Here is a 25,501-nt window from a genome sequence, read left to right as displayed (position 1 = left end):
TTCATTGTCTTGTTAATGGAGACACAAAAAATTGGTAAGGAAAAGGTGGCAAAATTGTACAGAGTGTATGACTGCAAGATATAATAAGAACGTGCGTATGGAGAAGGCTGGTTATGTTATTGGTGGTCTTCATTAGGTGATGATATTGTGGACAACACTTAATTTCTTCTTCACACATATTTGTATTTTCCAAAATGCATTTATTTGTATTTTTAAAAATGTTTTTATTTTTTATTTTTTTTAAAAGCTTTATTTATTTTAGAGAGAGAGAGGGCAAGCAGGGAAAGGGGCAGGGGGAGAGGAAGAGGAAGAGAAGCAGATTCCCCACTGAGCCTGGAGCCCAGCATGGGGCTTGATGTCACAACCCTGAAATCCTGACCTGAGCCGAAATCAAGAGTTAAATGCTTAACCAACTGAGCCACTCAGGTGCCCCTTTATTTTAAACAGTGGGACCCCCCAAAATAAGAATTTGTCAGTGATTCTGTACTAAAAGCAGGAAGCAGTTTATAGCTGTTAAAATTTGGCCACTAAAGACATGGGTTATTTTGGTCTCATGACAGATGTTTATGGAACAGGATGTCCCAGCCTCTCGTAAGTCAGACCGGCTGACTTTGTACTTTGCACGCTGTATTCTGCTGTGAGCACGAAGAAAATCAAAGCTGAAAAGGAATTTAATTTATCATGATGGTGAAGTGCAGTGTACCTGGAAGATGGATGTTGCAAGGGATTCTAGTCTCTAGACAGCGGGGAAGCCAGAGAAAATGCCGGGAGGTTGTTGACAACCATACTGGTCCCTTGCCTACTCTTCCTCTCCCCCAGCTCTGACAGACTGGAGGAATTAAATTCCTTTTCAGCTTCTCCCAGGCCTCTCACTACTCCTGGTCCCTTGTCCTATCGCCAAAGCAGAGCATTTTGATGAGGATTCGTTGACAGTCATTAACATGAAAAAACATTGATTTTAATTACTCTCTTTTCCAATGGTCACCATTGACCCTTGCCCATCCCTGTGTCATTGCAGAGCCTCCCCTCAGTTCTGACCACTTTGAATTCTGTCTTCACACCTCTGGAAGGGCTCAGTAACTTCTGTCAGGGTTCCCCTTGGAGTGCACGTTGCATCAATTTCCTCACTGCACCAGTTCAAACCATTGAAACCATTACTGCCTCTCCCTTTATCCTTTGCTTCTTTGCCTCAACCCCACTTCCCCCTGACTCTCCATTCTTATGCCAAAGTTTTCTTTTAAAAACAACTGCTCATGCCACTCTTCCCCCCAATATCCAATACTTTATGGTACTCGATGGGATAATCCAAATTCCTATGCGTGACCTCAAGGTATATTCCCAGTTTCTTTACCCACGCCATCCCTTCCTCAGAGACTAGCTCTTGGGAGCTCTAGGTTCAGCCCCAGTAGATGTACCTCGTCCAGAAGACACATTCTCTTTCTCTATGCCTTTGCTAATGCTGTTCCCTTTGCCTGGAATAACCTCCTGCCTTTCTTCGCCAAAAAAAAAAAAAAAAAAAAAAAAAAAAGCCTTCTGATCTTTAAAGCCTCAGCTCAGTTGTTACTTCCTCCTGGAAATCATAAGCCTAACCACCAAAGTTATAGTTGTTCAGGTATTTATATTTTCTCTGAGAGCACTTTGTTCCTCGGTATGGTGTAGCTTTTACCATGATTGTATACAATTCAGGGGTCCTCATGTGTAAAATGGGGGTAATGGCAGTATTTCCTCAGAGGGCTGTTGGAAGGACCGAGTGACTGTATATCACATTCTCTGTTAGGCAGGTTCGTGTAAGCTACAGAAATAGCTGCACAGTTAGTGGAGGCAGGCAAAGAGGCCATGAGGCAATAGGTCCTTGAGAAGTTACCAGCAAGCAAAAGCCATAATTAAGCAAAATCCAGAAGATAATTGCAGTAACCTGTGAGGTAATTCATTGTCGGTAGCAGGGTAGTAGGCAGACATGGAGGAACTCAGGGCCCTGAGAGCAGCTGCTTTGCCATCTCTGCTCTGATAGACCCTGAACCCTGTCCTGTCCCCAGCCTACTTTCCTGGACCCATCGAGGAACAGCTACGTGATTTGCAGGACCCAGTGAAAAGGGACAATGTGAGATTCCTTGTTCAAAAATTAAGAATATCAAGACCGCAGCCTTACTGTATTAAACCAACTGAGTGTCTGTTTCTTGCAAATATAATCGTTGGATGAAAATATTCCTCCTTTAAATCTTGTTCCCCGGGACACCTGGGTGGCTCAGTCGGTGAAGCATCTGCTTTCAGCTCAGGTCATGTTCCCAGGGTCCTGGGATCGAGCCCCACATCGGGCTCCCTGCTCAGCGGGGAGTCTGCTTCTCCCTCTGCCTGCTGCTCCCCCTGCTTGTGCGTGCGCTCGCTCTCTCTGACAAACAAATAAATTCTTAAAAAAAAAAAAAAATCTTGTTCCCCTTTATTTGTAACTAATCTGGCTTTGAAGTGGAGGCAACATGTGGTTTCTTTGTAACTCTCATGGTATTTTATTTGTAACTTTGAGGCACTTAGCACTTTCTATCCTGCTGTGATGGATACTAACAGTCTGATCTCCCCTCCTGGCCAATGAGTTAGTTAGGGTTTTTTTTTTTTGAGGGTGAGTTGTTTTAAAAGTGGGTCTATGTCTGTTTTATCTTTGTTGCCTCCAGCCTGCTTATATCCAGCTCACTTGATTGTACTAACTAGTAAAGGAATCATCATCTCTCCTGTTTCGGAGCAGGTTACTGAGAGTAAGTAGTACATGATCAAGGATTAGACTGAATTATCTTGGGATAATTCCTTGCACAAAATATGCCCCTGGTGTTAGAATTATCACAGCCAGGCATGTCCCCCCAGTAAGGGAGAAATAACATTCCTTGTGATCACAGAATCCTCACTCATAGATAGGAATTTCAGTAATTACAAAAAGAAACTTTTTGAACCCTTGAGTTGGTAAGGTAAGCTTATAGGTTATGTCACATTTATTAAATACGTCACTTCCTGCCAGGAAATGTCCTCCATACTTTGCATACATCAGCTTCCTTAACTTGATTCTCACTGTGAACACAGTAAAGGAGGCGCCATTGTGCCCATTGGGCACTAGAAGGAACCAAGGCTTAGAGCACTTTGGCTGCAGTGATACCAACAGATGGTGTAGCCACGAGCATTTGTCCACACACGTAGCATCTACCGTTTATTGCTTCATCAGATTTCGCTAAACCTCTGAGAGTGGCCCTAGACTAAATAGTGTCTGCTCCCTTCTCTCCCTCATTTGAGACCTTTGTCCAAGCTCTTCAGGGATCGACACCTTCCCCACAGGTATCCCTTGCCAGCATGCTTTCCCTTTGCTCCTGTTATTCAAAGAAAAAAAAATCTGTACTAAACTCAGTAAGGATTCCTAGTATTTGCCTTAAAAAGTCCAGAATACACATTTATTCAGAAGCACAGTGCTCTGAAGCCTTTCCTACACTGTGACCCTAAAGGCAGGGGAAGGTGGGCAGTCACTCCAAATAGAAATTTTCCTCAAATCTTGTATATTATTTGTAAAATCCATGATAATTTTGTGTTCTCCATATCACATTTACTTTGGCATTAAAGTTACTTTCCTAAAACTTGATTAGAGTATAAATCTTTAAATTATTTAACCCTCATCCCCACCCATCCCAAATCTTTCAGTAAAAATGGAGCTCTTAGAACATGAGTCATTGTCCTGTGGTTCATATATCCACCAGCTTACCTCTGAGTCCTGTACTTTTATTGATTGAAAAGTAATAAATTAATACACTATTAAAGGGAGAATGGGGACCAGAGAGGGAGTAGGTGATGGCGGGGAAAGAACTGTCTTCCCGGTGGGCCTGAATTCACACTCTGATGGCCCACTTGCCTGGAGATGCCTCTCCAGGTGTCAGAATAGCCCATTGAGGAGCAAGAGCAAGGTAGATATGAGTCCTACTGTCTGGGCCATTTGGCACACACCTGACAAATGGGTTGGGGTTGGGTTGTCATGCTTAAAAAGACCACTGACAGCTGGAAGATGTCTAAAGAAGGGACTCAGAACCATGGCAAACAATATTAGCGCACAGTTTTGAAGCACTAAAAATAAGCTAGACATTTGGTAATTTAAAAAAATATATATAAATATATTTTATATATATAAAATTTATATTTATATATATTTATATAATTTAAAATATATAAATTTGGTAATTAAAAATATATTTTATATATGTATATACACACATATGTATAATTTTATTGAATATGTACAGCGGTCTTTTTGAGCTATTATCTAAATTTTGCAGATGAGAAAATTGTAGCTCAAAGAGATTGAGTAGCTTGCCCGATGTCCCATACTAACGTGTGGTAGGTGATGTAGCGACATTGTTGGTCACCTTCTCAATTGTCATTCCCTCTTTTCTTGCTAACAGAGCCTGATTGGGTTCATCCTTCTCTAAGGGTCCATGTCTTTCTAAAGAGGCTGAGTCCCTCTCCAGGGCCACTGGGAGTAAGGGGAATGATGAGCCTTCATCAGTTTAAATCAGTCACGAGTATCCCATCATTCTTACCAAATGATTGGTGTAGGCACTGGCAAGGAGCTGTGAGGAGAAGTCAGAGGATTAAGTTTGGGGAAGTTTCCCCTTGCTCTTTTTTTTTTTTTTAAAGATCATTTATTTATTTAGAGAGCATGAGTGGGGGGAGAGGCAGAAGGAGAGGAAGAGAGAATTTCAAACAGACTCTGTACTGAGCCTGGAGCCCCACCACGACACTAAGACTATGACCTGAGCCCAAACCAAGAGTCTGCCACTTAACCGACTGAACCACCCAGGCAACCCTCCCCTTCCTCTTAAAGTGGCAAAAAAGGGATGCTTCTTTTTATGCTTCTGGACGTTGTCATCTTTATGTGACACTGAGACCTGTGGTAGGCGTTGTAAAGGGTCCAGATGACGTTAATTGCTCTCAGAGGCTTTATCATTTTATCTCTGTCAGCTGATAGAGTGATAGCTGATTCCTCTAATCCAGTCAGGGATTAGGCAGAGTTAAGACTGGTTGCAGTTTCTCAAAGATTCTGTCCACTTCTAATTTTCTTCTGTACCCAAAGGATAGTTTTTAAGATCTTTTAACTGAGAGCCTTGTATGTTCACTGGGGTACCTTCCCCTGGTGGTCTTGAACGTGAATCCTCACGCACATCACAGGGACGCTGCAGAAAACCCCACTCAGCTTTTCAGCAGGTTTCTTCATGGCTTTTAGCCTAATGCCCTCAAAGGCTCCAGAGTTTGACAAACGTCTTGGGGAGAAAATATCCTGTGTATGACGCCCAGTTCTCTGCCCTTCTGTTACTACCTGGCATCAGCCCTTCAAGTCTTTGGTCTTGTGTCTCGGTGAGACCACTGAAGTTCTCTGGTTCCTCTGTCCTCCAGCAGTGACCCTGTGCTTAGGCAAAGTCCAGGTGCACAGCCTCTTGCCCTGAGCCCAGATTTGGCAGATATCTCCCAGAACAAAAGAGGCTGCCGAAGTCAGCACATCTCTGCGCAGTTCTCCTTGCTCTAGAATCCTGTGCCCTCTAATTCTGGTTGTATCAGCAACTCTTGGATGCCTTTACACATTAGAGGATTTTTGAAGTTTACCCCATTTGGTTTTTCTCAGCGGGACCATTGGCCAGCTGCAAGCTTGGCCATGCCTTCTGTGTTTTTAAAAAGTAGTTGATATAAAATGGCAATCTTATACATTTTCATTATGAATGTTTTCGGTTGCACAGAACAGTTGAAAGAATAGTGAATCATATGTCTATCACTCACACTGAAAAACATTGCCGTGTTGCTCTGTTTGCTCTGTCATCTATCAAACTTTTGCTGAACCATTTTAGAGTAATTTGCAGTCTTTTGGCAGTTCCATTATAAACAATTCAGCAAATATCTTCTAAAAATAAGAATATTTCCTTATATTATGTACCATATTGCACCCAAAAAGATGAATGGTTTTCTTATGTCCTTGGCTGACTAGTCTATAATACACATTTCCATTGTCTCCAAAATACCGTCTGTAGCAGTGTCATCCAACTGTGATAAAATCATGCGTTGCTTATTATGTTTCTTTTACCCTAGCCTCTTTTATTCGTGACATTCGCAACGTGAAGATGCTAGACAGTAGAGTCAGAGTAAATATTTTGGGTACGGACACGATGTAGATGATCTGCATAGTTCATTTGCATTATTTCAAGAGGCACGTGGTCTCTCACAGCTTCACCGCTAGTGATGCTAATTTGATCACTAGGTTAAGGTGGTGACAGATTCTTTCCATTGTACAAATATGTTTTCCCTTTGTCATTGCCAGGTCATTGGCGCTGTGTTGATGTCCTCCTCCCCCCCCCAAACTTTTACTTACTGGATTTAGTATTTATTGATAATTTTTGCCCGAATACATCTTGTTGAAGTTTGTCGTATGGGTAATTTTCTACTTCTGTTATTCCTTCTTCATTCATTATCAGGCATGCCTTTCTTTCTGTTTCAAAACATTTTTAAAAACTTCCCATTGTCATCTGAGGATGCACTCTACTTCCTTCCAGTGATGGAGGATAAATTCTAGTTACCCTGAAATTACTGATTGCCTGAATAAGGAGATGATATATCACCTTTAATGCTGGCAAATAGGTTAAATTTTTTTCATTTTCATTTTTTATTTTTAAATTTCAGATTTTTTATTTCTTCAAACTTATTTATCAGGAGTGGCTGAAATAAAAAATACAATTGAGTCCCACCATCATGGAAATGGCTTTACGAGAAAACTGGTCAGATAAATATTATCACTTCTCATTTTCAGCCAGTAAATAGTTGCTGTTGATAAACAGACAGCCAACAGTCTGTCAAGAATGTTCCAGATACATTATATGATACCACATGCCTGTTCACAAGGGGCAAAAACTAGGAAATAACTCACCGGAACGTCTTGATTTCATCATATAAGACAAGCACAAAAGCAACACCCGTGCCTCTGATAACATTGATCCTTGCTCCCTTGAAACAAGCTTTGGCTCCTTCATCACAAGCAATCTTCCTCCAGCAGGCAAGCATGCCTTATACATGATGTCAGTTCCTTTATGCCCTGAGTGCACCGTTGTACGGCCACGAACAGTGTCAGACGGAGAGGAAGTCAACCCAGCAACCACCGTGACAGACTGTGCGATCATTCAGCTGATGAAGTTGGTGGTATGCTTGGGATTGGAAGCATTCCCTGTGCGGTGTCCTCATTACAGAAGTAGGCAGCTCGGTGGACGAGCATACCCTGCACAGACACGTTAAACTTGATTTAGGCCCTTAATTCCACCAGATTGTAGATCTTAGCCAGGCAGTCAGGAGGCCTCTGAATTCCCTTTCAGCTCCAGCTTTGCCCACACCCACGGCTAGCCTGGTAAGCACAAAATCAAGAGGATACACAAAACACAAGGATGTGGCCCCAGTGGCACCACTGGATGCCAGATTCCCTGCAAAGTAGCACCAAAACCGGGTTCCCTTGTCCACACCACCCAGGAAGATCTGCTTGTATTTATCTTTGAAGGCCAGGTTGAGAGCCTGAGCAGGGAAGTATCTGTTGACATTGGCCAGGTTACCAGGCAGAAGGACAGGAATCGCTGCTCTATAGGGATACAAACCACACAGTCCGTAATGCCCTTGTATTGCTTATCCGCGGTGATTTGCTCGCTGGCAGGCTGCACCTGCAGCAGCAGCGTACCCACTCAGTGGTCATCTTGGAGATGACCGCAGCCACGCCACTCCCCAGGAAGTCCTTGGTGAAGGACAGAATGACATCTGTCATGTTGAAAGGAAAGAGGAGGTGGGCAACTGTGCGACTGTGGTAGGAACCGGCTGGGACTCTGGGGTTTTTGGGTTTTTTTAAGTATAAGCATGGACTTGTGGACTTTTATGGATTCAACATGTTCAGTGAATTATAGTCCTTATTCTTCTTGATGTTTAAAAGAGGCCAGATATTACCGGTGGTAGCTCCTGTCCATTGGCTTGTACATCGTATTGGAGCACTTCTGTGTTTTCTGCACAAGAAGATGCTCTACTCTCACCTTGTACTTAAGCCATTTCTCCAGGAAGTCCCGGTTCCTTCAACTGGGGGATAGTATGTGGAAATCAAGGTAATCGGACTAGTGATGCTCATTACTATGAGGATGATAACTGCATTGAGGTTAATGGACAGAGATCTATAGACATACCTATAAAAAATCATGAATCTTCATTGCTATTTCAAATTCACATTTAACATTACAGTTTTTCTTTGATGTTCTATTTGTGGCTCTTTTTGTTCCACTGAAAATCTGGGTCCCTGGTAATCTATTTCCTAATTTTCTCTGTCCTACAGATACATAAAATAATTTCACAATTATAGTACTGTTACCATTAAATCTTGAAATATATTCCACTAGAAATAAACAAATTCCTTTGAAATAATTCTTTTTCTGATATAAGAATATATGTCATATTTGGTTTCAGTTTGTTTTCAATTTTTTGGTTTGACTTTTTTAAGTATTAACTGCTTCCTATTCACCCCATTGATGAGGGAGAGATTCTTGCCCCCAGGATTAGGGGGATAACCAGACACGGAATACCTGACACTGGACCAGTGGGATAGATAGCAGTTTATTAGTCACTTATGCTCACAGCATGGGGGAGAAGGATGCGTACTTCATGCAGGGTCACACAGGGGTTGTATTCAAGAACAGTGAATGGCAAGGAGCTGTGGCTTTTGTAGTATCAAGGGGGTGGGCTGCACCCTGGTTCCTGCAAAGGACATGATTGGCTCCTGCGGGAGGATGTGATTGGCTCATTCGAATAATTTTGTGGGCTGGCAGAAAACTGAAACCCTGTGCTCTGGGATAAATAAGAACGTTGCCTGGTCCCTTTGAAAAAGAGGGTCGTGTGGCTAAAGGCCCTCATATCCCCAGGAGCAGAGTAGGGAGGGGAACTTCAGTTTAAGACCCTCCTGATTTTATCAGATGTCAAGGCAGCACATCCCATCAAGCCTTCATTTAGGTTTTATAGCACAGTAAAACATGTGACTCCAGGGAGAGACTATATAAAATGGAATCCTCAGGGTACTGTCTCCATTCTTACCCCTTCTACTCTGTTTCCCACATGGATAGCCTATTTTCTTAGTTTCTGATTTATTTTTCTAGTGTCTCGTTTTGAAAATAATAAGCAAATGAGCAGATCTCTCTCTCTACTACTTATCATCTCGCTATCTGCCTATCTGTCCTCTTCCTTTCTGGCACAAAAGAAGCATACTTATCTACGTTCTGCATTTTGCTGTTTCCAGCAAGAACACTGTATTGACACCTAGAGAGCTTGTTCATTTTGTTTTTACAGCTACGTTGTACATCATTTTGTGGGAGTAACTATAGTTTATTTAACCAGTCCTTTATTTTAGTCGATGTTTGAGTTGTTTATAATATTTTGATAGTACAAATAGTGCCATTATGAATAACGTGCATATATTATTTTCTTTACAGTAGTATATCTTCCTGGTGCAGTCTAAAAGTGGGATTACTCTAAGTATAAATTCATATAAAATGTTGTCAGGTATTGCCAAATCCTTGATGTGGAGTCGTAGGATTTTCCCAACAGCAGTGCATGCCTCTCTGTGCCCTCACCAACAATATATATTTTCAAACTTCTAGATTTTTTACGCATATAAGAAACGTTAAATCAATGAAATTGTCTGTGTATTTCTCATGTGAATGAGATTTATGGATCTTTTTGTGCATTTAATTGCTATTTACATTTATTTTTCTCTGATGTGTTTGTTCTGGTCTTTTGCCTAACATTTTTATAGATTTCTGGTCCTTTTCGACTAGATTTTTAAGAGCTCTTGATATGTTAGGGATACCAATCCCTTTTTGTCATATAAATAGAAATATTTACTCCCAGCTGGACATTTTTCTTTTTCATTTGATTATGATGTTCTTAGCTATGCAGAATATTTTAAGTTTTAATTTTTTAGAGTTTGAAACTATTTTTCTTTATCGTTTTTGGATTGTCCCCCAGTCCCTGGTAGTAGATGAATTCACCCATGATTTCTCGAAGAACTCGTATGGTATGATCTTTCGCAGTTAGATCTCTGATCCGCTTGGAGTTTATCCTGACATACAGTGTGAAATATGGATTCAGTCTTAACTTTTCCCAAATAGTTTCTTTTCTCAGTACTTGTTATAGAAATGTCTATCTTCTAAAATGATTTGATAGATCACCTTTATCAAATACTAAATTTCTGCCTGCACTTTTTAATGCAAAACTCATCAAGTTTATCAATGTTATACTCATTTAATAAAAAGCGTTGGAAGTTTTTCTTCTTGACGTCTGTTCAGAAGGAGTTCAAACAACATTGGCGATATCTGGTCTCTGGAGGTTTGCTAGGTGTTTGGTTTTGTTTTGTATTTTAGAGAGAATGTGCATGTACGAGTTGGTGGGGCAGGGGACAATGGGAGAGGAAGAGAGAGAATCTTAAGCAGGGTCCAAGCCCAGTGGGAGCCCAATTTGGGGCTCAGTCTCATGATCCTGAGATCATGACCTGAACTGAAATCAAGAGTCAGACACCTAACTGACTGAGCCACCCAGGCACCCCTGATTGGTGCTTTTTGAGGGTTATAGCTCCTTGATAATTTTCTCTCTTTCTTCTCTAGAAGTTTTTTCTCTTTGATCTTCACTACATTCAGTTTTGATAAGTCCTGTTTTCCTAGAAAATTCATCTAGGTTTTCCAATTTATTTCCTTAGAATTGTTAAAAAATAATCTCTTATGGCTTTTTTCCTATAATGATTTCCCTTTCGTCATTCCTTATTTTGTGCATTTGTGCTTTTTGCTTTTATTTCTTTTGAGTAACTAGCTAATAGTTTGCCTAGTCTGTTGATTTTTATGAAGAACAGGCTTTTAAAAAAGTAATTCTAACACTTTCCGTATTTTAACTTACTGACTTCTCCACTCATCTTTTTCAAAACAAAGAAACATACACAAACCTGCAAAACAGCCAGTTATAGGGAGACTACCCTTGTCATGACAGGAAAGCAGACTGTATACATTCGCGAGATCCCTTGCTTTTCCCCTAACTTCAGCCTTTATTATATTATACATCTACATGTTGGACTTCAAAAGCCTGCTGGTCCCTGTAGCTGAACCATAGGGAGTCCCATTTTTCAAGCCTCTTCCACATTTTGCTAACTTCTCAATGATGATAGGTTTAATTAGTCTCTGTCTGTTCATCTGCTTGCTTCGCAAACAAATAAGGCAGCAACTCCAGGGGCCATGGGCTTAGGCAGAGGGAGCTTTGATGATGGGGGGGGGGGAGCCACACACCAAGAATAGAAATTGCTTTTTACACTTATGGGGAACATTGTCCTTCCTGATCCCAAATTTGGGCAGCTCCCTGGGGATTCTTAACAGTTACCTTTTTATGAGCTCTAGAAGAAATGGGCCTGGGGCTGAGAGGCTGTATCTTGGACAAATGGACAGTGTGTCCCCACTGGTCTCCTACCCCTCACTCCCCTTCTGTCGATGCAGGTCCTTCTCTTTTTGTCCACCTTCAGTGCACAAGATTGTTTGAAATCCGAACCCAGGGAAGGTCTGTTTTTAGATTTCTTGATGGTGAAGTTTAGTAAGCTTTTCTTTTAAAAGTTTTATTATGGAAAATTTTAATCGTGCAGAGAAGTCGAGCGAGTATAGAATGAATTCCACACACTGACATAACAAACATCAACATTCTGTCAATCATGGTTCATCTTCCACCTTACATCACATCATATCATCTATAAATTTTTCAGAAGTCAGTCCTTAAGTAAACAAACTACCAAAATGCCACTTTCATTTTTAACAAAATAATAATTCCTTAACATCACATATTACCCAGTGCAAGGCCATATTTCAGAATTGTCTCAAACTCTCTTTCATGGCTATTTTAATTGAATCAGGATCCAAACAAGGTCCATGCAAATTTTTTTTTAATTTTTTTTTATTGAGGTATAATTGACATATAACATTATATGAATTTAGGTATACAGCATAATGATTCAATCTTTGTATATATTGTGAAATGATTACAATAAGTCTAGTTAATATCCATCATCAGACACAGTTACAAAAATTTTTTTTGTAATACAGAGAGATTTTAGATCTACTCTCCTTGCAGCTTTCAAATATGCAGTACAGAATTATCAACTATGGCTACTATGCTGTATATTCCATCCCCGTGACTTAATCGTTTTACAGCTGGAAGTTTGTAGCTTTTGACTCCCTTCACCCCTCACCTCTGGCAGTCACCAGTCTGTCCTCCATGTCTATGAGCTTGGGTGCTGGTTGTTGTTATTGTTTTTGTATAAGTTGCACCTGTAAGTGAGATCATACGGCATTTGTCTGTCTTTGTCAGACTTGCGTCACTTAGCATAGTGCCTTCAGGGTCATTTATGTTGTGACCGATGGCAAGATTTTCTTTCTTCTGGTTGAGTAGTATTCCATTGCGCGCGCGCGTGCGTGTGTGTGTGTGTGTGTGTGTGTACACACACCACATCTTCTTTATCCATCATCTATCAGTGGACACTTAGGTTGTTTCCATACCTTGGCTGTTGAAAATAATGCTGCAATGAACATGGAGATGCGTGTATGTTTGTAAATTAGTGTTCTTGTTTTCTTCAGATACTCAGAAATGGATTAACGGTACATACAGTAGTTCTATTTTTATTTTTTTTTTTAAGAGTCACATGCTTTACTGACTGAATAAGCCAGGCACTCCAAAGACATTTTTTTTAAAGATTTTTATGTATTTATTTGACAGAGAGAGACAGTGAGAGAGGGAACACAAGCAGGGGGAGTGGAAGAGGAAGAAGCAGGCTTCCCGCTGAGCAGGGAGCCTGATGCGGTGCTCGATCCCAGAACGCTGGGATCATGACCTGAGCTGAAGGCAGATGCTTAACTGACTGAGCCACCCAGGCGCCCCTTGTCTTTTTGATGATAGCCATTCTAACAGGTAGGAGGGAAAATCCCCTTTGTGGTTTTGATTTGCATCTCTCTGAGGGTTAGTGATGTTGAGCATCTTTTCATGTGCTTGTTGCCATCTGTGTGCATTTTTGGAAAAATGTTTATTCAGATTCTCTGCCCATTTTTTAATCAGATTCCTTTAATCAATGTCTTACAGTTTTCAGTGTACAGATCTTTCACCACCTTGGTTAACTTAATTCCTAGGTATCTTATTCTTTTTGATGTAGTTATAAATAGGATTATTTTCTTAAGTTAATTTCTCTTTCTGATAGTTCATTATTAGTGTGTAGAAACACAACTGACTTTTGTATATTAATTTTGTATCCTACAGCTTTACTGAACTTATTCATTAGTTCTAACAGTTTTTTGATGGAATCTTCGGGGTTTTCCCTGTTTAATATCCTGTCATTTGCAAATAGTGATAGTTTTACTTCTTCCTTTTTAATTTGGATGCCCTTTATTTCTTTTTCTTGCCTAATTGCTAGCTAGGACTTCCAATACTATATTGAAAAACGTTCTAAGAATAGGCATCCGTATCTTGGTCCTGAAAAACTTTTTAATCAGCTTTTACCACTATGATGTTCACCGTGGGTTTGTCATATATGGTCTTTATTATGTTGAGGTATGTTCCTTGTATACCAACTATGTTGAGAATTTTTATCATAAATGCATATTAAAGTGTCTCGGATGCTTTTTCTGTTTCTGTTGAAGTGATCATATAATTTTTATTCTTTATTTGTTAATGTGTATCACATTGCTTGATTTGTAGATATTGAAGCATTCTTGCCTTCCTGGAACAAATCCTACTTGATCATGATATATGATTCTTTTAATGTATTGTGTTTTTTTAATTTAATTTCAATTAGCCAAGGTATAGTACATCATTCGTGTTTGATATAATGTTCAACGAGTCACTAGTTGAGTATATCACCCAGTGCTCTTCGTATCGCATGCCCTCTTTAATTCCCATCATCCAGTTACTCCATTCCCCTACCCTTCCCTTTCTGCAACCCTCAGTTTGTTTCTCAGAGTCAAGAGTCTCATATGGTTTGTTGAATGGAGTTTGCTAATATTGTGTTGAGAATTTTTGCATCTGTGTTCATCAGGGATATTAGCCTGTAATTTTTTTCTTATGGTTCTTGTCTGGTTTTAGTAGCAGGGTAATGCTGGCCTTGTAAAATGAGTTTGGAAGTATTCCCTCTTCTGTTTTTGGAAGAGTTTGAGAAGCATTGATATTAATACTACTTTGTATGTTTGGTAGAATTCACCAGTGAAGACGTCTGGTCCTGGACTTCTGTTTTTGGGAGGTTTTTGATTACTGATTCAACCCCCTTTCTAGTAATTGGTCCAATCAGGTTTTCTGTGTCTTCGTGATTTGGTCTTGGAAGATTTTATGTGTCTTCTAGGTTGTCCAACCGCACATACTTTTGATGATTCAGAAAATGCAGACTAGTTTAGAATTGGTCTACATTGGCCCCAAAGTCTGGATAATTAAATCATTTATAAATTCTGCAGCTTTCAGGTACTTGGAGACGTGCAAACCAAGCCAACAAATTATTGCCTTCTTTCACAAATAAATGAGAACATTTTTATTGTGTACTATTAATACCTTATGAATGGCTTCCCTGAAAGTGCTAGAGGTGCAAGCAATTTATTGTAAGCTCTAAAATAATAACATTTATTGTTTTTCTGGTTTTATAAGCAATATAATTTCATTGCTGAAATTTGGAAAATAAACAACAAAAAGTAAATAACAGTTCTTTCACTTTGATATAAACAATTGAAATTGTCATATTTTCTTTATGTGCTTCCATGTATATACTTACTTTTAAATCAAATAATTCTTTTTATATACTTTATATCCTATTTAGTAACTTAACGTAGTTAATGTTCATAATATCATGTCTTTAAATATCTTTCAAAAATGTAATTTTTAATGGCTACATAACAGTCCATAATACAGACCTGGTTTAATTTATTTACCTAGTCCTCTGAGGTTAAATATTGATGTATTTTCATTTGCTACATCAGTATGTCAGTATTTTCATTTAATAAGGAACCTTGCAGTCCTTCCCTTTGTGCGTAAAAATGAGCATTTATTTTGATTATATTAGGAATTGAGTTTACTAAGTTTAGGATAATGAACAGTTTAAAGCTTATCAATGCAGATTTTTAAATTATTTCTAAGAAAGCCTATGGTATTAATATGGAAAATGTGAGAATCTCATTGTACTTACTCAGGGACCCGGATTGACAGATCCTTCATCTCCCCAGAGTAGGAAAAGGAAAGCGAGGAGCGTTGCACATTGGTACCTAAAATTTCTGTCTAGATGTGACAGATTTTGTCTGCTCGCATTTTATTGGCCGTAGCAAATCACATGACCACATCTAATTTCAGAGTGAGTAGAGGAGTGCATTTTGCAAGGGAAAGAATGGGAATTTTTGTGAACAGCTAATTACTACCACGCTATGCTTCAGCCAAGCGAATTGGGTGAGCACTGCTTTGAAGGCAAGTCCATTGGTGGTTCCATTTCTGGGTGTCATGCTACCAGAGATGGTATAGACTAACTTTCTCATTCACTGGTGGCCTCAAAGGCATGATTTTCTTCAGCACCCTTGACCAGTACTTAGGAAACAGCACTTTTGTTCACTTATTGATCAAATATTTGATCTAAGATGCTATACCTGGTGTGTTATCGTGAAAGATGTCCTCCAGCAAATCCTTCCATTTCTGAATATTGATGTTGTTCTTCCCACCAAGACATGGAATATATTTCTCCTTTCCTTAAAACTGAGCTGGTTTTGTGGCTTACTTTAATGAGTGTGATGTAGCAGAAGTGACACTGCCTCCAGTGTGGGTCTAACCTTACTGGGCCTGGAGGCCTCGCTTGTGCTTTTGTAGAAGCCAGCCACCATGTAAAGAGATCTCTGCTATCCTGCGAGAGAGATGACATGGAGAGAAATCCAGGAAAATGGCAGGACACCCCAGACATTACAACCCTAGCTGAGTGCAGCCACACAACGGCCTCTAGCTGGTACCACATGAAGCTACAATGAACTAACCTAGTAGAGTCCTGACTGAACTGCAGAACTATGAGCAGATAAATGGTTGCTTTAAGCCACTAAGTCTGGGGGTGGTTCCTTATGCAGCAACAGATATGTGATCCGTTACACGTGGGCCCCTGATCTTATGTATTATAATAAAATTCAGTGTGTGGTAATTGTTATAAAAGAGGTACAAAGTACTGTAGGAGATCAGAGCAGAGAGATGACTTGTAGACAGAGGTAGTGGGGAGTGTTTCATGGAGATGTAAACAAAATGGGTTTTAAAGACAGCCCAGCTATGCTTTCATCACTGTTACCCTCTAGGCATATTTTTTCTTAGATTTTATACCTCACCTCATCCTCTCTCCCACCAATGTCCTTCTGATTAAGATATAAATATTATATCTTAGTAATTGATTTGAGCCCCCTTGTCCCGTTCTTTGCATTTTAAGAGGACTGTATTAGATAAATGAATCACTGTGAGGCGCCTAGGTGGCTCAGCTGTTAAGCATCTGCCTTTGGCTCAGGTCGTGATCCCAGGGTCCTGGGATCGAGCCCTGTATCAGGCTCCCTGCTCAGTGGGAGGCCTGCTTCTGCCTCTCATACTCCCCTTGCTTGTGTTCTCTCTCTTGCTCTCTCTGTCAAATAAATAAAATCTTAAAAAAAAAAAAGATAAATGAATCACTGAATTTCAGGAACAAACACAGGGAAAGTGCTTTGGGAAGAAGATCTTGTAGTGTCAAGCAACTTGTATCCCATAATCACTCTTTACTACCCTTACAGAAAGGCTGGCTCTGTTCTTACTGGTTAAGAGTATACTTCCCTACTATGTCCCCAGGATGACACAAGGGAACGGTCTCTTCATTTGAAGGCACATATGTTAATTCTCCCTTTGAAGCTCACCATAAGCCCTGATAAATTAACCAGCTCAATCAGCGACTTCTGTCTGTTTGCATTTCCAAGAATGTTACGCAGATGTAAAGCAACCCTTCCTGTTCAGTCTTCAATAGGTAGCTACTTCTGTTAAGTTCCTTCCTCATTAAAGTCTCATACTTGCACTCAGCTCAAAAGTCAGTAGTATGGAAGTAAGCACATAGATTTACAAAGTCAAACACAGTGAAGTTGAGCAGTCTAGAGCTGAAATTAGAATCCAGCAAATTTAAAGATGTGCATACTATGTGACCTACCAGTTTGACTCCTAGTACATATCCTCAATGTACCCAAGGTAACAGTATGCAAGTGTTAATGAAATGACAAAGAATTGGAGTTCATCTACTTATTTATGGACAAGAAAAATAAAAAGTAAGTGGTGGTATATAGCAGCAAAACTGAATGAGAATTACATTTATAAATATCCATGGATCTCAAATATATGTTGAGCAAAAAGAGTAGGGTTCAGAATAACATATACAGTATGGCACCATTTATAAAGCTTTAAAAAATGGAAAATAATACTATATATTACTTATGAATATATATATATATATATATATATATATATATATATATATATATGTAGTCAAGTTTAAAATATGCATGGAAATGATAAACAGCAAATTCAGGATGCTGGTTACCTCTTGAGAGGGATTTATAGGAAAGAGATTAAAGAGGGATACAGAGAGATTCTATAATGACTATAATATATATAGATAATATTTCTTAAGCTGGATACAGGAGCCTCAATATATTATTCTTGGTACTTTTTTGTATATCTGAAATCTTCTTAACAAAATAAAAGTGGAAGAAAAAGTTGTTTTAGGTTGAACTGACTCATAGATTCATCTTGAACCATTGCAGACCATGTGATTCTAAATAAATCACAAATCCCGTCAACGCTCAGTGCTGCATTCTCCTTTTCTGAAATGAGGGACTGGAACTAAGAGATCTTTAAGTCCCTTCCAAATCCAAAAAGGAATGAAATCTTTCATCCTGAAGTTTCTCGAAATAGATGCTGTGTTTCTCAAGAACAGAGAACATGTCTTTACTGCTTTACATTTTTGGTGTCTTTTCCATTGTCCATAGCTTCTCAATAAATTTTAAAGTCTTATGTAATAATATAACTTAAAGTTACTGAACACACCAACAGCAACAATAAAAACAATAAAACCCTTTCTTTCCATTATTAGCTCCTCCTAAGCCAAATAGCTGATGAGAAAATGGTACCAGGTGCTCCACTTTGGGTTCCATGTGTGAAGCAGCATCCCAGAGAAAACCTGCTTTCCTGTTCAACACCAGGCCCTTAGCAGTACCTCACTGTGCAGATCTAGTGTGCTTTTAATTACAGACAAAAGAGGAGTATCCTCATAGTTCTCATGTTAACCAGTCCCTACAACTGGAATTTCAAAAGGATTTCCCTTAGGGGTACCTGGCTGGCTCAGTCAATAGAGCATATGACTCTTGATCTCAGGGTTGTGAGTTTGAGCCCCATGTTAGGTGTAGAGTTTACTTAATAAATAAAGAAAATCAAAAGGATTCTCCTTTGATGATGATTAAGTGGTAGTATCTTCTTAAGGTTGCAAAGTTCGGAAGTGTCAATCCAATTTTCTCTCTTTATAGAGCACGTGGAAACAGAGATAATTTGGGTTGTATACGTACATCTTCTGTCTCACTTAACTTTTCAAATATCTCCAAATATATCTGCCTGTCCCACCCCGTCCCCCCAAGTATTCCTTGACAGTTACTTTGGATCTCACTTTGTTCTGCAGTCTCTCTGTGCGTTTTTGGTTCATGTGTACTTGGAAAGTACTTGTACTTGCTTAGAAATAGGAACATTTTATCAGGAATTGGAGGTGATAGAAGAGGTTGTCCAAAGACCAGAAAATCAAGGTTGGTGTCTTGCCTTGTGCCCTGGTAAGGGGTGTGTGAGCCTTTAAGCCTAGGATATAATTATGCTTGGAAAAGAGACGATGTTGGGGAGAAAGTCTCAATTCTTACACAGACCATTTATGCTGGACAATACTTAGAGATTACCACTAAATATGGGGAGGTATTCAATTAAATGGAATCAGTGCCAGAAAATGGATTTCCTAATTTGTCCTATAGTACATGGAGTGCCAATGGATGCAGCCACAGAGTGCTGAAATGATTAATCACTGAACTTAAAGAACGCACTCAGATGCCATTAGGTAAAAACTGAAACTCAGAAGCTGTTTATCCCAATGAAAGTTCATATTGCTAAAGCTACTGTGGGGATGGCAGTGAGCAAGTTATTAACTCATCTTTCCAGCTTAATGGCCATTGGAGGAGATTTAAAGGAGATTTTCTAACTCTAACTGGCCTAGTTTCTACCTTGTCATTTTGGGAAAATGAGTCCTCTTCTCCCTTAGAAAGACAAGTACATTTCTCTGGTGACGGGAATAAACTGACAGCAATACACTTTTTGCAGTAAATTAAGTGGAGTTTGGTTCATGACAAACACAAAAGGAACCAAATCTATAGAAGCAACAAGTTGAGCTGAAAGTCAATTACTCCACCCTCTGCACCCTAGTTATACAAGGAGAACAGTTTTGAAGGTGAAAAGTTGGATGTGTTCAGCAAGTATTTTACTATTTGGAGCCTGATTCTTTGTTTTTATAGACACAGAGCTGGTTATTACAACACTAGAGGAAAGTTACTAAGCGAATATAAACATAAAGGTGGAGCTGAGCTTACCCAGGAGACAGTATGACAAATCAGAGATAAAGTGGGAAAATAATGAGGTGGAAAGGAAAGAATTGAAAGTTTGGGAACAAGTGATATTGGTCTGATAACTGTGGACAGAGTGAATCTGAGGCAGAAATTTGAGGAACTTTGAAATCTGGTTAGAGACTCTGCAGGGAGAAAGGACCTGATACAGCAGTGTTGTGGGCAACGGGATGCATTACTCAGATCCCCTTCCATGAAGATTCATGTCCCAGCTCCTGGGAGTGCCTTGGGACAGCAGACCTCAATTGTTAGCTCCTTTAGGGACTGTCTCATCTGCAAAGAGCCATCTCCTCCAAGGTTATGCCCTGCCCCAATGCGGCCTGCATCTAGTGACTGATCAATGTGGGGACCTCAGTTAGCAAATGAGCTGCTGCATTGTATAGGGCCTTAAAGGTATAAATGGCACCTTTCATAAAATTTCATACAAATTTGCATTTCAGAGGTGGTCGAGGAACTCTGTACAGTGCCAAGTGCGTAGAGCAGTAGGTGTGGGTTGTTTGTAGTTGAGAAGAATGTATGCCAGAAGACCACTTCTGGAGGCCCAGCAGTAGGCTAGGAACTTTCTTGACAACTCTCCACTCACAGTGGGGAATGAGTCTGGGGTGGCCTGTGCTCATGGGGCTCAGAGAGCTGACTTAGGGTGACCTAGCTAGGGCATTCGTTTATTTGCTGACCAGTCTAGCTTCAAATTTTGGCACAAATCTATGTTCTATGATGAGGATGCTAATTTTAACTTCATATATTTGCTCAGTAAAAATATATAACAGTTTATTTTCAACTTACCATCCTGTAGCATAAGGGAGGGAAACAGAAACAGGCACCATTTATTTGCAACTAAGCAATTAGTTCCTTTGGAACCAGACACAGAGAAACAGGTGGGTTTTAAAGTCTTCTGATGAACTTGCACAGACAGTTTTGTCTGGTTTACAATCACTTTTGTATCCAGTATTCCAAAACAGTAGTGCCTGGGACCTGTTCACTCTCCAGGGTGTTGCTGGCTTTAAGAGGGAGATGCCTTCAAATTCAGACTTTATTCTTTATCACTGAAGAATCTAAATTACATCTGCCCAGGAAACCTGAAGTCCACCATCACTGCCTGGGTACCTGCAGATAAAGCATCTTGTTGTTCATGGCTCTGGATCCTGAAACACTTGCCTAATGTTAGCCCAGCCTCTTTTATCAACCTCACTCCCTTTTGGGTGTAACTGCATAAAGTCAATTGTAAATTACAAAACTAGTCCCTGGGAAGCTGGCGACAACCGGATCCAAACTCCAACTCCATTTGCTGCTACCTTCATCTCTACCTGGTTTTGTCTCCTAACTGGTGCTGTGATGAGATCAAGAGTGACTTTAGAAAGACACAAAATGAAGGAAAAAGAAAAACTGAAGACTTTCTGTTGTTTTCTAACCTCTGCAGAAAGTTCAGTAGTCAGAGGAATCTTTTTGTTTACATCTAGCTTTTCTTGATTTCTATTTCATCAACATACCGTATTCATCAGGAAAAAAAGGGGCAACTTCCCAATAACTTGAGCAAGCGGATGCCGAGTGTCTGCATAATCCAGTAAGAGGCAATGAGGAAACCATGAATAAGATTTTTAAGGGAGTGACACAGCCCATGTGGTAAACATTAGTGCTCCTGTCTAGTATTGCTGGTTCTTCTCTGTCTCTGAGCACTGGGAAAGACTTCAGTTCCTACTCTTTGTAGTTAGCAGACATGTGATTTGCTTTAGTCAATGACATATGAGAAGTCATGTATATTACTTCTGGGTAAAGCGTTCAAGAGGCAATGTGTAACTCTCATGATTGCTTTTTTCCTGCTGTGACAAACACTTCAATATCAGTGGCACCGTAAGATAGTTTGAAGTAATTCAGTACCTGGAGCCAAGCTCACCACCAATAATACTGGGCATATGGTGGAATGGTCAGTATTTACTGTGTTAAACCATTGAGATTTGGCTTTTAAATTTAACTTATTCCTGCAGGTAATCTAGCCTATCCTAGCTAAGCTAACTGTTGTGACACTGATCAGCCTCAAAGAAAAGACCTATATTGATATTTAGGGATCACATTATCAAAAAGTCTTCTGGTAATTCAATCAACAATCTTGCTCTCTCTGAAATTTTAGAGCATCACTCTTATATGACAAAGGAGAGGTAAAGATACCACATATTTGAGGAAGCCTCCAATTTGAGAGGCCAGGTACAAAGCCAACAAGAAAAACAAAACAAAACAAAACAAAGAACTCAGAAAAAACACAGATAATCATGGAGCAGGAGCAAAGAAAGTATCATCAGAGAGATAAGAGACATTCTATCCATGAAAGAAAACAGCTGCATAAAATAAAAAATAACATTGTTAAGAGCTCCTGTAAATGAAAGACATGATAGCAGAAATTTAAAATAACTCAATAGAAAGATTGGGGGAGCACTCTAACAGAATGAATAAAAAATTTTTAAAATAGAGACAATAGGAGTAAAAGGATAATCTGATTAGAGCATCAATCCCTAAGATCCAATCTCTAATGAATATGAGTTCCAGGAAGCCTGAACAGAGAGAACAGAGAAAGAAAATTATCAAAGAAATAGCAGAAGAGAAATTTTTAGAGTAATGGATCAACAGGGTAGCTGGCACAATGAATAAAAGAATAAATGCTCCAAGATACATCAGGATGAAATTTCAAATCGCCAAGAATAAGGCATTCTAAAAACTTCCAAAAAGAAAAAAAATGAACACTTATTAAAAAGGATGGCAGTCAGAATGTCATCGGACTTATCAATAACAATACTGGAAGCTATGAGACATAGCACAATACCTTTAAAATTCTGAGGACAGAATATTTTCAACCTAAAATTCTGTACCCAATCAGATAACCAGGTGTTAGAATTATTAGCTATACAAGTCTCAAAAATTATACTTCTGCACATTTCTCAAAGACCTACATGTGCTCCACCAATACCTACTCTCCCAATAGTAGTTTTTATATATTTGCTCATCTGATCTTCAGGGCAACTGAATGAAGTAAGTCTGTCTTTTCACCACCATTTGACAGATGGGAAAATTGAGGCATAAACAATGTCTCCAAGGTAGCACAACTAATAATGTAGAGCTGGAGTCTGAACTCAGGCAATCTAACTCCAGAGCCCATGTTTTAGGTCACTATTTTACATAGGCCTCCAAGACAAAGACATTTAACCCAGGAAACAATGTGCTCAATATGGAATAGAGATAGAAAATTCTCAGAACAGCTGTACAGGAGACCCAAAGAAAAAAGTTAAGATTGGAAAAAAAGTAACTAAGGACTCTAAGAGAAATATCTTGGGGAGTGGGGGTGGGGGGGAGGAAGAATGGTTACTTTATCTGATATATTTGATCATAGTAAAACTCTATTGAGATGATGGCCTTGGAAAATTTAATCTAAGCAAATAAAATATAAAGTATTTTTTAATTACAGGAAGAACTAAAGTGAACAATAAGCATAGTTTGCTATCTACTTCAGATATAAAATCATTTGTGTATTTACAGTATTTGCTGAATATTGATTTAACCAAAAATTGTTGTAAAAATGTATTTGGAGGAAGGACTTGCAACTATAGTGAAGAGATTAGAAAAGTCTCCCTCCAAAAAACAAGTATGATACTGGACAAAACTGTAAAAAAAGAAAAATAGTCATTAAGGGCTCTGGAAGTTAACCAAAAGCAAATAACAAATTAAGAAGCATGCTCATGAAAATCTCAAGCACAGTGAGTAAGAATAGTGGGAGTTTCCAGCCTTCTTGTCTGGGGCTGCTCCCTCCCCTCCAGCTCAGTTGGTGTCATTTTTCCATAGTAAAACCTGAAGCTTCACAACCAGAGAGGACTGGAAGGAGAGAGCAAAAATCCATGCCCAGAGTCACTGTCATTATAAGTAACAAACTTAGGAAACAAATAGGAAAAACCCAAAGCCCTGTTAGACTAGGGTGTAGTCTGATTAGAGTGAGTGGCAAACCAGCCAGAAATGTATAGAGAGAGACTGGAAATGAGGGCATCATTAAAGTATTAGACAAACTCTCTTTATACATCCCTGACCAACCAGGATGCTTGTACCCGCTTCAGGAAGCTCAGAAGAGTCCATTAGAAAGTAAAAGTTGAAGCTGACTTCAAAATGCCCGAATTTTGAATGTGCTGTCCAACCCACACACAGCTCCATTGACATAGAGTGGAAGGCTTATGAGCTAGAGTTGTTTGAACACAAACTTCTGACCAGCTGTTAGCTGACCACTAAGCCATGCACAAACAGGTGCAATTCCCAGGGAGTCAGAATAAAATTATAAGCAAAAGGGTAAAACAAACAAAAACCAAGCAGAGACATGAGCAGCTATACACTGCAGAGGAGAAAGATTCTTCAGGTTAAATCTAGTCAAGTTATTAAAACAACAGCAACCTTCAAGGGTTAATAAATATATACGTAGCAGAATTCAGAGTTGCTGCAATATTTTATTTCAAATGTCTAATTTCCATCACAAAATTCTGAGACGTGCAAAGGAAACAGGAAATGTGTCTCATAAGGGGAAAAGGCAATCAGACACTGACTCTGATGTTGGACTTAGAAGCAAAGACTTCAAAGCTCCTCTTACAATTATGTTAAAAGAATAGAGTGAAGCTATGCTTAAATAATTTTAAGGGAAATATAATGACGCACAAGCAACATCAGTAAAGAAACAGAAACTCTGAAAAGAGAACCAAATAATAATCAAAATTAAATAGTCACTAGATGGTCTTAACAGTAAATTTGAGATAGTGGAAGTAAGAAACTAACCTTGAACACAGAACAATAGTAATTACCTATTCTGAAGAACAGAGAGAAAAAGATTTTAAAAAGAGAGGTTCAGAGACCCTTTCATTAACATCTTTCATGTGTGTGTGGAATCCCAGAAGGAGAAGAAAGAGAAAAAGAGGCAGAAAAAAAACGTTAGAATAGGGGCGCCTGGGTGGCACAGCGGTTGGGCGTCTGCCTTCGGCTCAGGGTGTGATCCCGGCATTATGGGATCGAGCCCCACATCAGGCTCTTCCGCTATGAGCCTGCTTCTTCCTCTCCCACTCCCCCTGCTTGTGTTCCCTGTCTCGCTGGCTGTCTCTATCTCCATCGAATAAATATAAAAATCTTAAAAAAAAAAAAAAGTTAGAATAATGGATAAAGGTTACCAAATTTAATGAAAAACATATATAGAGAGATTCAGATAGCTCAGTGAACTCCATTAACTCTTTTGTCAGAATAGAAAGATCTGTGCCTACACACATCATAATCAAACTGCTAAAAGTCAAACAAGATAAAAAGAAATCCTAAAAGCAGTAAGAGAAGATTACTTATGTATTGGGGTGGGGGGGGGCGGAGAATGATATGAGTTTTTGGTGACTTCTCATGAGAAACCATGAAGACCAGAAGGCAATGGAATGACATTTAAAAACTGGTAAAAACACTGTCAACCAAGGCAGTTTCTATAGTAAGCAAAAGTGTCCTTCAAAAAATGGCAAAATAAAGACATTCTCAAATAAATCTTCTTTTTAAAAAATAAATTTGCATATAACAGTAATTATAATACCATATTATTGGTTTATGGCATATAGAGATATACATGACAATAATAGCAGAAAGGAGAGAGGAGGAAATGAATCTATATCAGAGCAATTTTTACAAGAATTAATTCACTATTAACCTGATGTATTTGGTGTTAGCATACATATTGTAATCCCAACCAAGAAAATAACTGAAAAAAA

The 25,501-nt window shown here is 39.2% G+C and overlaps 1 pseudogene; it reads right to left on the bottom strand.

Annotated features, from left to right (window-relative positions):
- Positions 1-6,927: 6,927 nt before the first annotated feature.
- On the bottom strand, positions 6,928-8,155 carry LOC103674710 (annotated as a pseudogene).
- Between the last annotated feature and the right edge of the window lie 17,346 nt (positions 8,156-25,501).

The sequence above is a fragment of the Ursus maritimus genome, unplaced genomic scaffold, assembly GCF_017311325.1.
Source record: "Ursus maritimus isolate PB19 unplaced genomic scaffold, ASM1731132v1 scaffold_3, whole genome shotgun sequence".
Lineage (NCBI taxonomy): Eukaryota > Metazoa > Chordata > Mammalia > Carnivora > Ursidae > Ursus > Ursus maritimus.
The sequence above is the reverse complement of the archived record's forward strand: the minus strand, read 5'-3'. Positions and strand labels throughout refer to the sequence as shown.